The sequence below is a fragment of the Triturus cristatus genome, chromosome 1_2, assembly GCF_964204655.1.
Source record: "Triturus cristatus chromosome 1_2, aTriCri1.1, whole genome shotgun sequence".
Classification (NCBI taxonomy): Eukaryota; Metazoa; Chordata; class Amphibia; order Caudata; family Salamandridae; genus Triturus; species Triturus cristatus.
This window is the reverse complement of record NC_140580.1, coordinates 707135649-707149679: the sequence shown is the minus strand read 5'-3', so window position 1 is coordinate 707149679 and position 14031 is coordinate 707135649. Positions and strand designations below refer to the sequence as shown.

Genomic DNA, 14031 nt, shown 5'->3' with positions numbered 1-14031 from the left:
GCAACCAAGGAGAACTCTCCCAAGTCTATGGGAGGGCTGATTATGCATTGGATGATGTAGTAAAGCTCATGGACCACCCCTCTTCCCCTGACTATTGTAAAAAACTGGCTGAGGTCAATAAAGAACTATTTTCCACTTTAGCTGATATATTTAATCCACCTGCTCGTTGCACTAAAAGGATATATGGTCGGTCCCGATGGTATAACAGGGCGTGCAAATCAGCTAAAAGTGAGTTGCTGGCAGCAATAAAAAAGAAAGACAATAGGGAGGAAATTAAACAGAAGAGACATAATTATAAGACCCTAATACATTACGCCAAACTTGAGTGGGCATCTGAAAACTGGGATAAATTAACATCTGCCCTCCAGTGCAGAGACTCACGTAGATTTTGGCTGATTGTCTCTACTGGTTCAACCGAACCCATCTCAGCAGTGATTCCAAACATCGCCTCTGAAGTTTGGGAGGAACATTTTAGTGCCCTATATAGGGGGGTTCACTCTTCACGTTTATCTATTCAGTGTCCTGTTGCCCATATTAACTTCACCTTGAGTGAGGTTCAATCTGCTATTCTGATGCTCCCCGCGGGCAAAGCTCCTGGTTTGGATGGTGTCCCAGGCGATTTGTATAAACACGAACCAAGAGTCTGGGCACCATATCTCACCGCATTATTTAACGCAATTCTTGGGGGTATGCCAGTTCCTCCTACTTGGTTGGGATCAGAAGTTGTCCCTATTTTCAAAAAGGGGTCCCCCTTGCTCCCTGGTAACTACAGGCCCATCAGTCTGATAGATGTGGCCCAGAAACTCTTTTCAAGGCTGATCCTAAATCATCTTCTGGATTGGATGGAAGAGTTTGAGATCCTGAGCCCCTATCAGGCTGGATTCAGAAAGAGCGTTTCAACAACCGACCAGATCTTCAGACTATGCATGCTCTTCTGGAAGACGGTCAGGGTGGAGGGGGGCTCCCTCTATACTATTTTTGTTGATTTGCGTGCAGCCTTTGATTTGGTCCCACGCACGAAACTTTGGACTGTGTTGCAGGACTTGGGCCTCCCAGCACCTCTTTTGCAGATTATAGTGCGTCTCCACACTAATAATTTTGCAAAGGTTAGATGTGGGAGAGAAGGAGGTTTATCAGCTAGTTTCCCCGTTGAAAGGGGGGTAAGGCAGGGCTGTGTCCTGGCACCAACCCTCTTTTGCCTCTATGTAAATGGACTTATCTCCCACTTGAATGAAGTACCAAATAGAGACGCCCCACGACTCGCTGGTATAGGTATCTCAGCTATTATGTTTGCTGATGACACCTTGCTACTCGCTAAGACTCCCATGGGTGCCCAGCGAGTCCTGGATGGCTTTGTCTCCTTTTGCGCTGACCGGGGGCTAGAGATCAACACGGATAAAACTACATTTATGATTTTTAATCCTCCTAGGTCATCCCGTCCTAATCCTGTTATTCATGGTATTAGTTTAGAAAGAGTCCATACGTTTGAGTATCTGGGACTGACCTTGAATGAGAAGATGACATGGTCCCACCATCAGATAAAATCAAACCTAAAGTTGACTCAAAAGGCGGGGGGTATCTTGAACCTATGGAAAGAATCCATGATACATCCTATTGGCTCACCGCTAGAAATTTACAAAATGCAGGCACGGGGGGCAGTATTATATGGTGGTGAACTGTGGGGCAACAGCTGTGCCCTCGATCTTGTCACAATGGAAAACAAGTTCCTACGGAACTTGGCAGCTCTTCCATCGAGCTGCCACTCCTCCCTCTTAGGCTTGATAGGGGTCTAAGATCAATTAAGGAAGAAATAGGTGTGAAGCCCCTAACCTTCTGGAGGCGACTCTGGACAACCCCCGAACTTCGGAGTTATCGATGTGAATTCATGGAGTTATACCAACATATAGCTTTACGTAAAATTCCATGGCTTAAGTACATAAAAGAGGAGCTAACGGCGATGGGCCTACTGCCTCTGTGGACAAATCCACAAGAGGCATGCAGTGCCATATCCCGAAAAAATCTAGTTGCCCTGTACTACGACCGCAATCTGACTCTCTTATTAACAACCACCACATTGGGGCCTATGTCTACCACCTTCCTAATAGTGAAGGACTACTATAAACTGGAGACAGTTTTGGATGACATAAACCCCATTGGTCTCAGGAAATTATTTCTACAATGGAGATACAATGCACTACCTATTAGAGCCCTAACTAGTAGCTGGCACCCACCCACTCCCAAAAATTGTCCAGCTTGTACAAACGAGCTGGAGAGTGACATTCATTTAATGTTTTTTTGTTTATCTTACATGAAACCCAGGAAAAAATGGATCATTCCAATCTGCAGAAATTGGGGTTTTAGGAATCATTTGGATGCTTATCGTTTGTTGAAATCTGACCTATCCCCTTCGACTGTATTTGCTGTCAGCAAGTTTTTATCTGCTGCTTGGAATATTAGAAGAACTGTTTTGAAGATATGAAATAACTGTATTATACGAAGTTCATTCTTTTGTTATATATTTCTTGTAGTCGATGTAACCTTTTATCCTGGGTGTTCGCCTATTGTGTATATTTGATTGTATATGTTTTGTTTTCTCTTTTATGACTTCACAAAGTCGAAATAAAGATTAAAGAAAAAAGATAAGCAAATGTGTACTGTGGAACGGCATGTACATTTATGTATGTACATGCATATATTTTGTATGCATTGTTTTGATTTCAAAAGTCAGGAAGACAACAAAACTGGTCAGACCGTACTATGAGGATCTATTATAGATTGTCTCAGTGGACATCTTCTACCCCCCCCCCCACCCCGCAACCCTCCAGGTTTGTCAATGGGGTAACCAGGGCCAAAACCCTTGCCTACTCTAGTAATCTGTGAGATTCCTTGTTACAAAATAACTGTATTCATGCTTTAACATGGTATAATAACAATTCACCCTTGAAGGTCTAATGACTTTAACATATGATTATCACAATAAGTAAGGCTTATAATGACCCGAGCTAGTATTGGGTCATTGCTAAAGCTGTCCCATTACATGAACTAAGTCCCTGCTGAGAAAAGGTGGGATTAGGTACTTATAAACATTAAGAGAAATAGAGAAAGTAATAAACCTGTCCCAATAAAGGTATAACAGCCCTAAGAGAAAAGACAGTAAGTACTAGGTCATTCTAAATATTAACAACAGCAGGGAGAACTGCTAAATCTGTCCCATTAAAAGAAGAACAGCACATCTGTGAAGTCTTGTAACCGCTCCATTAGAATAATCAAAGCCCTGCTGAGGAGAGCTGGGACCTGGTTAGCACAATGACACCCAGCAACAGTGAAGATTGCCAAAACTGGCCCATTAAATTTTTTTTCAGAATAAAATGTTTTATTTGCATATTTAAAAAAATGTGCATTCCAATAATTAAAATCGTTTTTGGACAAATAAAAATGGCACTCGATTAATTGCATGTTGCGGTTCGCTGGGCCCCATTAAAATTGTATAGCCCTGCTGGGACGGCTTGCTACTGCTCCATTAGAAGGATAACATCCGTGCATAGAAGAGTTGGTACTGTCCCATAATGATTAAATGTAAAGCGGTCAAACTAGGTTTCAACATTGACCTGTTAAAGGTTTAGCACTCCTGCTGAAAACAGCCAGGCCTATGTAGAAGACAGTGCCAGTTCCACCATATCAATCAAGTGTAGCGGCCCTTCAGGTAAATGCTGGCACTGCCCCAAAAAAAACTATATAGCAGCTGTGCTGAAAAAGGCAAGTAAAGGCCCATTACAAGTACTCCTACGAACAGCCAGTGCCTACCCACTAACTGAACAGCAGTACTGCAGAGATGCGCCTGTACTGTACCTTGGGTGGAAAGGTGCTATTTTTCAGAGACTGACGGCTTATGCCCAGTCAATCCTCTCCAAGCATTAGTCTATAAAACACCACTGTGACTAACAACCAACATAAATCGCAAGCCACAGGGTGATGTTAGCCACAGGTCAGGAAAATACCTAATAAATGAATTAATTTAGCAATGGATGAATCAAAAGACTTAATAAACACTTTTACCAGACAAAACTGTCTCTAGTCTCCTGTTAACAAGTGGGATAGTGCATAGAATGAGATAGAAGCAGTCCTTTCACTTTCAGTATTTTGCATCTCTACTGATACATGAAGACCTTATGGGTGTGACTATAAAATGCAGGAAAAAGATAGCCATGTAGGTGCACATTAACAGCTGTAACTTTTTCTAAGCCGGGAGCATTATACAAGAAACACAACAGGGTCTATGGCATCCATGTAAACCTGGGCATATCAAGAACACATGTGCTCCTTCGGAAACACTTACAGTTTGTGGTTTGTGGTATTCTAATACTTTCTAGACCTAGTGTTAGGATATTAATCAAATAAATTCATAGGCTTACACACATTTTCAGGAAAAGTTTGACTGTAAAAATGGGAAATAGCAGTGAACTTGCTAAGCAATTAATTGTTTCAATCCAGTGGTTACAAACGGTATCTGATTTCGCTACACTTGAACAAACACTCTTAACGAGTTGCTTGAGCTGTCAAATACTGTATAAATAAGAGATTAAATACTCTTTTCCCCAGTGATACGACTTAGGCGCAAGGTTTACGGTTGGGGTTAGGTTAAGGGTTACTTTATAGGCTAAGGTCCGGAAGGGGAACAAATTTGAGTTTCAAGGTACTTTTTAAAATGACTTTGAAAATATAGTTTGTTGCAAAAACAGGGAAGTTTCATTGATTTTGCGAAAAGTTGCTATGAGAGAGCGAAAGACTGAGTACTTTAAAAATAAATATTGCAAAACTCAAAGTTTGCACTGAAAGTTTTTCTTTAAAATATAACCGAATACATTTGAATGTACAATGGATGAATTGATTGAAAGAAATCTTAATAAACACAAACTGCAGCACCAGCTGGGCCATTTCTTTGTCTGCATCATATCACGAGCCCTATTGAGAAGAGGTAGGCAGGGTAAACCATACAGCACAATACTCGGTTGGTACTTAAAGAGTGAATGGTGGAGCCAAAACCCTAAAGTTCCAATCTTGGCTTTCCTACAAAATCAAAAGGTGGCATTCTGGGCAAATCCCTGCTACATTTATACTGCCACTTACATTTCTTTATAGGTTCGGAGAAATTAGTGTATAAGCTATAAAGGAAAAAAAAAACAGCTGGCCAATAAATTCCTCATTGTGGAGAGTGGATAGAAGATTACAGTTCAACACTTGCTAAGCAATAAACTCCATTTGTAAATCGTAACTTAATTTGAAAAATAAACTGCTACATTCTTGTGCCTGCCTCCCCTCCTCCAGGTTTTGCCGGTTGTCATAACTCATGGTGATACCAACTTGCAATTTTATACAACTTGAAATAAGAATAACAGAGGACTCCATGTCATGAATAACAATTTTCCATTCCTAGTCTTTTCGTCAACAACCAACAGCATTCTGGTAGTTGTAGGCTTATACATCTCAAGTGAAACAATTTCACTTCCAGACCTGAAAACAATAATCTGTAAATTGGTGGCCCAAGACTATAAATAACATCCCCTGGGACAAGCATTTACATCATAATCTTAGCACAAGTAACAAGCATTAGCCAACTCAAAGGCACTTCTATCCTCTACCTCACAAGTCTCAGATGAAATGTTGAGCTCCCTCCACTTTCCCGTATGCTGCAGAGCATGTGTACAATGCTAGTGGGTACTCTTGCGGTTAGCAGTAGCAAATGTTTGTCTCCCAGGACACCAATGCTTCCATTTATAACAATGGAGCCGAATTTCATTCATTTTCGAAAAGTTGGAAATCTATGCCCTCCAGATTTACTCCTCTGAACTGTATAATTGTCTACTGGGGGTTCACAAAAATCCACGGAAGTGTGCAGTACATCTAGGCAGATCTTTGGTGTCCTTCTGTACTAATATTACATTTTATCCTGAGAATTATCTGAAAGGTGGACAATCCCGCATGAATGTTTTCTGGAATTATATATTTGTCCAAGAAATGCCCCTCTTTTTTTTCCTCTGAAGGAAAAATGCTTGTCCATGTGCGCAAACACATTCCACTACACTTCCAATGCCCTGTCCCACCCAGAAACGTACATACTCATGCCTTTTGCAGAAGAAGTGTTGTGTGCGCTTCCGGGTTGGAACACGCAATGCAAAATGCTTATTAAACCTACATGCTGCACTCCTTTTCCCATTCTAAACTTCACATTTACTACTGCTAAAAATCTCCCATAGTACTAAATTCATTCCGTTGTGTACATTTCCACAGAAACTAATTCTTTGAATAAGGGTCTTACAATCTAAGTTTGAGATTTTGCAAGAGACGCCTCCTTTTATTTACCATATTCATATAGAGCAGCAAGAACCATGAACTATTTAGGCGTTTTGCAAGTGGCTCGTGGAATAGTATATAGAACCATAACCTGTAAATTCAGGCTACAATGAGTTCAACTCAGATGCAAAGATACATTTATGAAGGACCGCTAAAGGAATACTTTCTATATGTTTAGTTGGCTGACACAATCTTGCCAATCGATAGAAATGTAAATACATTGTGTCCCTGTCATTCCCTAATGCTCAATTTGTCGACCTTGAATGAAAAACAGGCTCCTTCACCTCGCTTGGATTAGAACCTGCAGGATGTACAGACACAACCGCAGCAGATACATTGTCCCAAAGAGCTAACCTGTCAATTTCTGTGTCTTCAAGTTAAATTCTGATGTATGAGTCCCTGACTGGCAGTTAGCTGCAAGCAATCACTTATATAATACAGTGCTACTGTTGTGCAGACACAACGCCCTCTACATAACAGGCATACTGCCAAAACTCAATGACATGCATTCTATCAAACTCGGAAGGGGAAAGGCAGATGAGGCGCTACCAAGATTCGACCTCCTAACCAGGAAAATTAGTTATTTTTATTCTGCACAACGCCACGGGTGGCGGGGCTGGAGGATACTTCAGAAAATTCGTGAATTACAAGTTACCTCTTGCAAAGGTTAAAGAAGAAAAAGCACAATTCGCAGTGCAGATGGACAAAAAATGGTTGTCCGTGGATAAGCTACAGACCAAGACCCGCAATGAAAAAAAAGTCACGTTTTGAGATGAAACGGTAAGCATGTTTATTGTGCTGAGCATTTTCGGAATTTCTTTACTTTTCAGGTAGTGAATGGATGGCCCATTTAGCCCTGTTTTATTCTGGCAGTACCACCGGATGAGAGAGACGGCCCAGGATGTACTATCACGGTATATAAATATTAGTTACAGTAAAGCCTACAAGCGCTTCCAGCAACAAAATGCAAGCTTCTGGGCGCTGTACACGCGACACGATAACCCTGCCAGCTGTGCTCTGAGGGATAAAGACGAGTTAAAATAACAGTTTTTGTAATTATTCAAGGGTGTTGTACATTTCAATGTAAATGAAAAACAAGAAAGTGCAAAAAAGTTAACAACAAAACAAACTGAACATGCAAAATGACAGTTATAATGACAGGAAGTCATCTTGCCCGTGTGAACAGCAACAGTGCACGCTTGTCCCTGAACTAGCCTGCTTTTGCCCTTCCTTCTCAGGGAACAAAGGGTGTTCTGTGTTTTTTTTCCCTACCTGGAACTGTAAGCAACAGTGACAGAAGATTCATTAAAATACAGACCAGATTTTTCCACGCGTTTTAAAATCGAAAAACATGAGTCTCAATTTTCACGAGGAAGGGTGTGTTTTTTCAAATAGGTAAAATATTTACCTTACCTGGAGCTACTGCAAGCCAGATAAAACGCACAAAAATAATCTGAAGGTCAAAAATAAATTGAATAAGAATTAGCAATGGTTAAAAGTCAGTTTCCAGCTGGGTTCTGCAGGATACGGGCATCCAGTTCATCATGAAACAGGAACGAAACACAAGCATCCAGCGAGAAGAGCTCGCAATAAATAATAGCTCGTACCATTGCCCCAGGTTCACCGAGCGAGGGCTCTCTACAGGTGATTTACCCCTCCCCCTCCCCAGTCCACGGGAAACAAGGCAGCGCGTGCGCAGAAAGAGAGAAGGCTTGGCGGAAGAAAGAGAGAGCGAGAGAAAGAGAGAGAGAGACGCCGAGTGAGGCAATGATAAGGGAGCCAGCGAAATAAGGGAAGGACTTGAATGTTAGCTTGTTTAGTGCATGTGTTTGTCACCAGGCGGAATGTCACTACAAATCTATCAGAGCAGCCATCTTCGAAGATAGCTCTTTCAAACCAGTTTAGAACGAGCGAGTTACAAACAAGGTTCTCTTTTATGCGCTTAAAACGTCATTACTAGTGGTGTATGCTAATCTGTTACATCCCTAGAGGGTAACAACAACTTGCATCCTCCTAAAAGTACTTAATTTGTAAAAGATAGAATGCTGGTGTGCCCAAAGTTTTGCTCGGAAATGTCGCATGCCTCACACCTCTTTTATCCACTATCAGGCACTCTCTGCCCCTTTATCACACGTTTTCAGGTTGCTGCTTTCTCCCTTTATGACACCTTGTCTTGACGCTTTGTTTATTTTTCCCTCTCTTGGGTTTGGTAAATGTCTGATGTAGAAAAATAAATGTTGGTCTCCAAAATGAGTACCGGTGAACCCACTGGCAACCACCAACTCAAATTAAGCACAGCATGCTAAGTTGGTCCATACATTACAATCTTCTAGATTCAGGCGGGAGGCTACCGATTTCAAGGCAATTTTTCTGCCTCTCGATTCCTCCATCTAATAACCTGATTCTTTGGGAGTCTAATGGTGGTACAAGCTGGCTTGATTCGGAGCACTGCAAGTAACCTTAGAGCAAAGGTCTTCAAACTTTTTTGCTCTGAGCCCCCCTAAGGAAAATATTTTGAAGTTGGGCCCCCCTCCAAAACTTTATGGCAAGACTTGGGCGAGCGGAAGTGGTAAAGCTGAGCAAAGGGGAGCGTTGTTAAATGGTAGCGGCAATTTCAGTCGATAACCCTTCAAGTATTGCCCGGCGGTAATCGCCTCTCATACCATTCGATAATTTACCAATGAAAGAGGCAGGCGCCGGAGACTGGAAGGCAGGAAACAAAGTTTTTATTCCGTCGGAGCAGAACACATCAGATCAGACAGCAAGGTATCGTCACGAGGTGCTCTCTGCATCTTTGAGACCTGGTCTCTTATACACACGTTTATGACTTTATTGCAGGGTTATTGTACATGGCACATTCTTGAGATTACTTTGATGTATAAAAGAACGTCTTCGGAATCCCCACTTCGAACTCGTTCCCACACATATCTACAGTGGAAGTCCCCACCCCATCTACAGTAGGAGATGGCTATCACGCAGCTGGACATTCCGCCAATTCCCGGGGATGTGTGCAACCGGCCGGGTCTCAGGGGGTAGGGGCTTTGATCCACTGTAATCCCTTTGATGTGGGGTGTTTCCCTTACAGTAGGGGCAATAAACTGCATCCGCAGGGCTAGGTGATGGCCTGGGATCGGTTCGGACAATGGGGCGCAGAGGAAGGGGGTTATCAAAGAGAGGCATGACCATGTATGGGATGTCGGTCAGGCGTGGGATGTGGTTTCATGGCAGGGTCGCGCAGAATGAGGGGGTTTATGGCCTGTGTATGAGAGAGCGGGGGTGGCTGGCGCGCGGGGGATGCTCGCAGCGCCAGGGGAACGCGTTGGCGATCGAGAATGAGCGGGGGAGGGAGTGGGGTGCCTAAAATGGCGGCCGTGCGTTCGCTATGCGTTGCGCTGGGGAGAGGCAAGATGGCGCAGATAATGTTCAGTTACAAGCTAAATTTCCACAGTCCTCCCTTTTAACATATCTCGCCAGCTTGCCTGGACGACATTTCACCTTCGTTAACCCTCCAGCTATAATATCGTTAATGTTTTCCATATATTCCTTAAAGATACAGAGTTTTTAGGGCGGGCAGGAGTAATCTGACACATTTATACATAGTTACATACATTTGATAAAGTAGGCGAGGAGGTAGTACATACAAAATTACATCAGCTGCGCCGCATGTCAGGCCCAGGGATAGGAGGAGGGGAGCTCGTTTGAGCACAAATAGGATACTGTAGAGCAAAAATGTTTCTGGCAAAACAAGGGATATTTCGTACATTACTTAAGGCCCAGACTTCGTGTGGATCAAAAATAGTCAGTATAGTCGTGTGCATGGCTGGTGTTGTATGAATGTCATTATACAAAGTTAGATTTTCTTAACATCTCAGTGTACAGTCGGAAGTGATTGATGCAACATCATGAAAACTCGATAGGAAGATAGTTAATATGAAAAGGTGGTTGGGAGAGGATTTTCAACTTAACATGGGTTCTTCTTTCCAGTGTCCTATTATAAAGAGCCATCACTGGTAGGCTCTTATTGTTGTTCTTCTTTCGTTGGCACTGTTGAGCACCGGCGGTGGAGCTAAGGTCCAGCTCAAATCCAATTTCTCACGTGGCAGGGTGTGACCATTCGTTGTTCTCCGATCACAGTCCTGTTCCTTAACACAGTTCATCATAGGTACTTTGAGACAGGGTACCCGCTTTGTTCTTCTGTAGTTAAGTCAAATTCATAATCCATATAAAAGAGGGAGGGAGAGAGAGAAGGGTGTGACGTGCTTCGGGATGCCGAGGGAAGAGGGGGTGGAGTGGGATCGGATCAAAATGCGCACCAAGGAGAGCAGAATCTTCCAGCACTGGGCCCATCAATCGGGCCCGACGGGTTGGGACTTCAGGCACGCTGGTCAGTGAGCAGGGGGCCTTGATATAGCCCTTCGTTCTATCGCTTATCATCCTGATAATGGTGCCTCGTCTCACGCCCTTTTTGCTTCGATGCTTCCCCCTTGGTCGATGCCATAGATGTTCCATGGTCCGCAGCCAGGCTGTGCGTCACGTCCGACCCCTCTCTTCCGATGGCTGCCGGTTATCTTTGAATGGGTACAAGAAACAAAAATCTTAGAGAGTTGGCAGGGAAGACATTTACATACTTCATACTCTCTCCCAACCACCGAGTAGTTGCGGGAATGCTTTTATCGGTTGCTGTATGATTGATGTCTATTAACTCTGATGTTAGTTATTATTATTATTATTATTAAAAACTCTTGTAGAGCGCGTAGTCACCCGAAGGTATCCCAGCGCTAAGAACCCTACCCTAAACCTGACAAGGGGGGCCGGAAGGAGGGGGGGTGAGGGATGGGACGGGGATACAGTGGTTCGGATGGGAAGGGATCATTGGGGAAAAAGATAAGTTTTCAACCGCTTCCTGAAGCGAAGGTAATGTGGTTCAGTTCTAAGGTCGCGGGGGAGTGCATTCCAGAGGCTTGCGGTATGGACTGTGAACCGCCTTCCACCTGTGCGTGCCTTCCTGATTCTGGGGGCGCTGATGAAATTCTCCGTGTCCGATCTGAGGGATCTGCAGGATTTATAGGGTTTGATAAATTTTCTAAGAATGGGAGGGCCTTGATTTTGTAACAATTTGTGAGCTAGGCACAAGGCCTTAAATTTAACTCTCTCCCTTATCGGAAGCCAGTGGAGGAGTTTCAATGCTGGTTTGGCCGAGTCTCTGGCAGAGGTCTTAGTGAGAATCCGGGCGGCTATGTTTTGAATTCTCTGAAGTTTGTTCAGTGTTGCTTCCGGGGCGCCCAGGTATATCACATTGCTGAAATCAAGCCTAGAAATTATCAGGCCTTGTATAAGCAGTTTTTGGGAGTTGGGAGGCAGTGTGCGTGTTACTAATTTATTATGCATTGCTGTGGTGCAGGTTTCTGTGGGTGTCCCTGTCCATCATCTGGCCTTCTAGGTGTCGATTCCTGCGCCCTATAATCGTTGCAGGAAGCTTGACATCTGTCAACCTTCTGGTCTATTAAAAATTCGAACCGGCTTCTCCGGTAGAGACTCGTTCATTTCAACACAAGTTTTGTTAATACACATTTTCCTCCGAGGACTGCTAAGTTTATGAAAACTACTGTCATGGGTTCACGAGTATCCTATTTCGGGGAGGAACATAAGCTAAACATTATTCTTGCTGGAGGCAATAGGTAACCCTTATCAGTTTTAGGCGATGTATTCTTAGAGAATAAGGTCATCGGCTGTTTCGCTCGAAATACTCTGAGACTGCTAGTACAGGGCTGGGGTTATTTTGGGAGAACGGGGCGCTTTAGACATTCTATTTCGGGGTAATTGGGCGGGGGCAATTCTGGGTGGTGGAGATGGTGTCTCTAAAAACAAAAACCACTGACATATAGTCCCCGTGTTGAGGGCCAGATTGGGAGACATCAGTTGTCTTACCTGTCCTTTCTTTCTCAGCCGATTAAGCTCAACGTTTGCAGAAAGGAGAGGTAGTAACGCGGTAAAGTATGGTCGTTTTGTTTCTGTCAATTTGTTCGAACACCACCGTGTTTCAGGCCAATTATACACTTACCGAAGAGGTATGTGTCGTTAATTTGTTCAAAAGGAAAGAGGGCAAGAAAGCCTGTAGCGAGGGAGGGGGAGTGAGTGAGAGAGAGAGAGAGAGAGAGAGAGAGAGTGAGAGTGAGAGTGAGAGTGAGAGTGGGAGTGGGAGTGGGAGTGAGAGTGAGAGTGAGAGAGAGAGAGAGAGAGAGAGAGAGAGAGAGAGAGACGTGTGCATCAAGAAGGCTATTTGGCATATGTACAACACAAAACGAGAGAGAGAGAGAGAGAGAGACATGGGTACGATAATAGGCCACTTGGTGCACACACAACATGGAGTAGCATGGGTCTGTTCTATGTAAGAAAACACAAGCGGGGAAAAGACATAAATCCGGTGATCACGCACACACAAATGCCGGATAGGGTGTGATAGTACATACATCAAGCGCAGAAACTTAAGACGGAGACTCAGGGCTACGTTGAGTATGGGGACCTCTCCTTTCCTGTCCTCTTTCCTATGTATGCTGCGTATTTTCAGTATTTGGCAGCTTATCTGGGGGGGGGGTGTCGGACCTTTTACTCTCCACCCTTTGATCGATGGACAAGCACTTCAATCATACGGTGACGCTCTCTTCAAGTGATCCCAGCACGAAATGCATACACATTCATACCGTATAATCATAGCACACACGCACAATCATACCATACAGTTTTTCATGTTCCCAATGGTGGTCTGCACTTTACACACTATCCCACAACGTTTGTCCATGTTTTTCCTGATATCGAACACGGTGCTGTCCATGTCCACCCCATTCTTCAGTCGGAACTTCGTCGTGACCTATAGAGGGGGAAAAGAGGGGAGGGGATGTGCAGTATTCAAAGTATCTTAGCGCGCGTAGACACGAAAAAGTTCTACTTACCACGTACCAGGCTAGCCGCAGGAGTGGGTAATACCACAGACCTATTATTCTTTTTGTCCGAGACAAAGATGTTCTATTTCATTCATCTCCTAAATTCGGGTTCCCTGGTCGTACATGCCTTTCTCACTCGGTCGTGTATTATGGTGCAAGATACCATACCTTGCGTTCGGCCTATACCTTAAGCTATAGTTGACCATCGATTTGAAAACTCTTGAAAAAGGACAGGTGTGATGGGTACAAATTCCGTTAATCAAAAAGATTCAGGCAAATGGGGTCTGCATTATCTGTATTCTTTTGCTTGGGAGTAACAATCATTTATTTAAAAGAAAAACCTTTACCAACCTAGATGATTTGTCATGACACTGATTCCGTAATTCCTTTTAAGAAGCCCTTTATTTAAAACAATGTCAGTATACAAATACGGGCCTACAACCGCTATAGGCCGGCCACGGCGTGAGAGGCGTCGAGTATCATGAGCAACACTACTTTAGCATAAAATCGGTTCCCTCCCCGCCCCCCCCGATCATCATGTGTGGAAACCTCGCATACATATCTCTTTTTAACACAAATGCCACGTGACTGGAACGCCACAAGGAGTCGCAGGCCTCTCCTACATCGGCGCCATTTTGGGGTGAGGTCGGGCCAGTGTACTGTCTAAGTCTTTCCATGAATCAACTGTTGGACCAGAATTCCTTTCGGTAGTTCGAGAACCTTCGTTAGCGTCAGCTTG

At 43.7% G+C, this 14031-nt stretch overlaps 1 protein-coding gene across 4 annotated transcripts in view; it reads right to left on the bottom strand.

The window, feature by feature from the left end:
* Positions 1-8058, bottom strand: part of GPRIN2 (G protein regulated inducer of neurite outgrowth 2) — a 179059-nt gene extending 171001 nt beyond the window's left edge. For 2 of the 4 annotated variants that reach the window (XM_085608583.1, XM_085608582.1), the window contains exon 1: positions 7760-8058. The gene's annotated coding sequence lies outside the window, so the exon portion shown is untranslated. The remainder of the gene's footprint in view (positions 1-7759) is intronic. The other 2 variants (XM_085608581.1, XM_085608580.1) reach the window with 1 other exon arrangement.
* Between the last annotated feature and the right edge of the window lie 5973 nt (positions 8059-14031).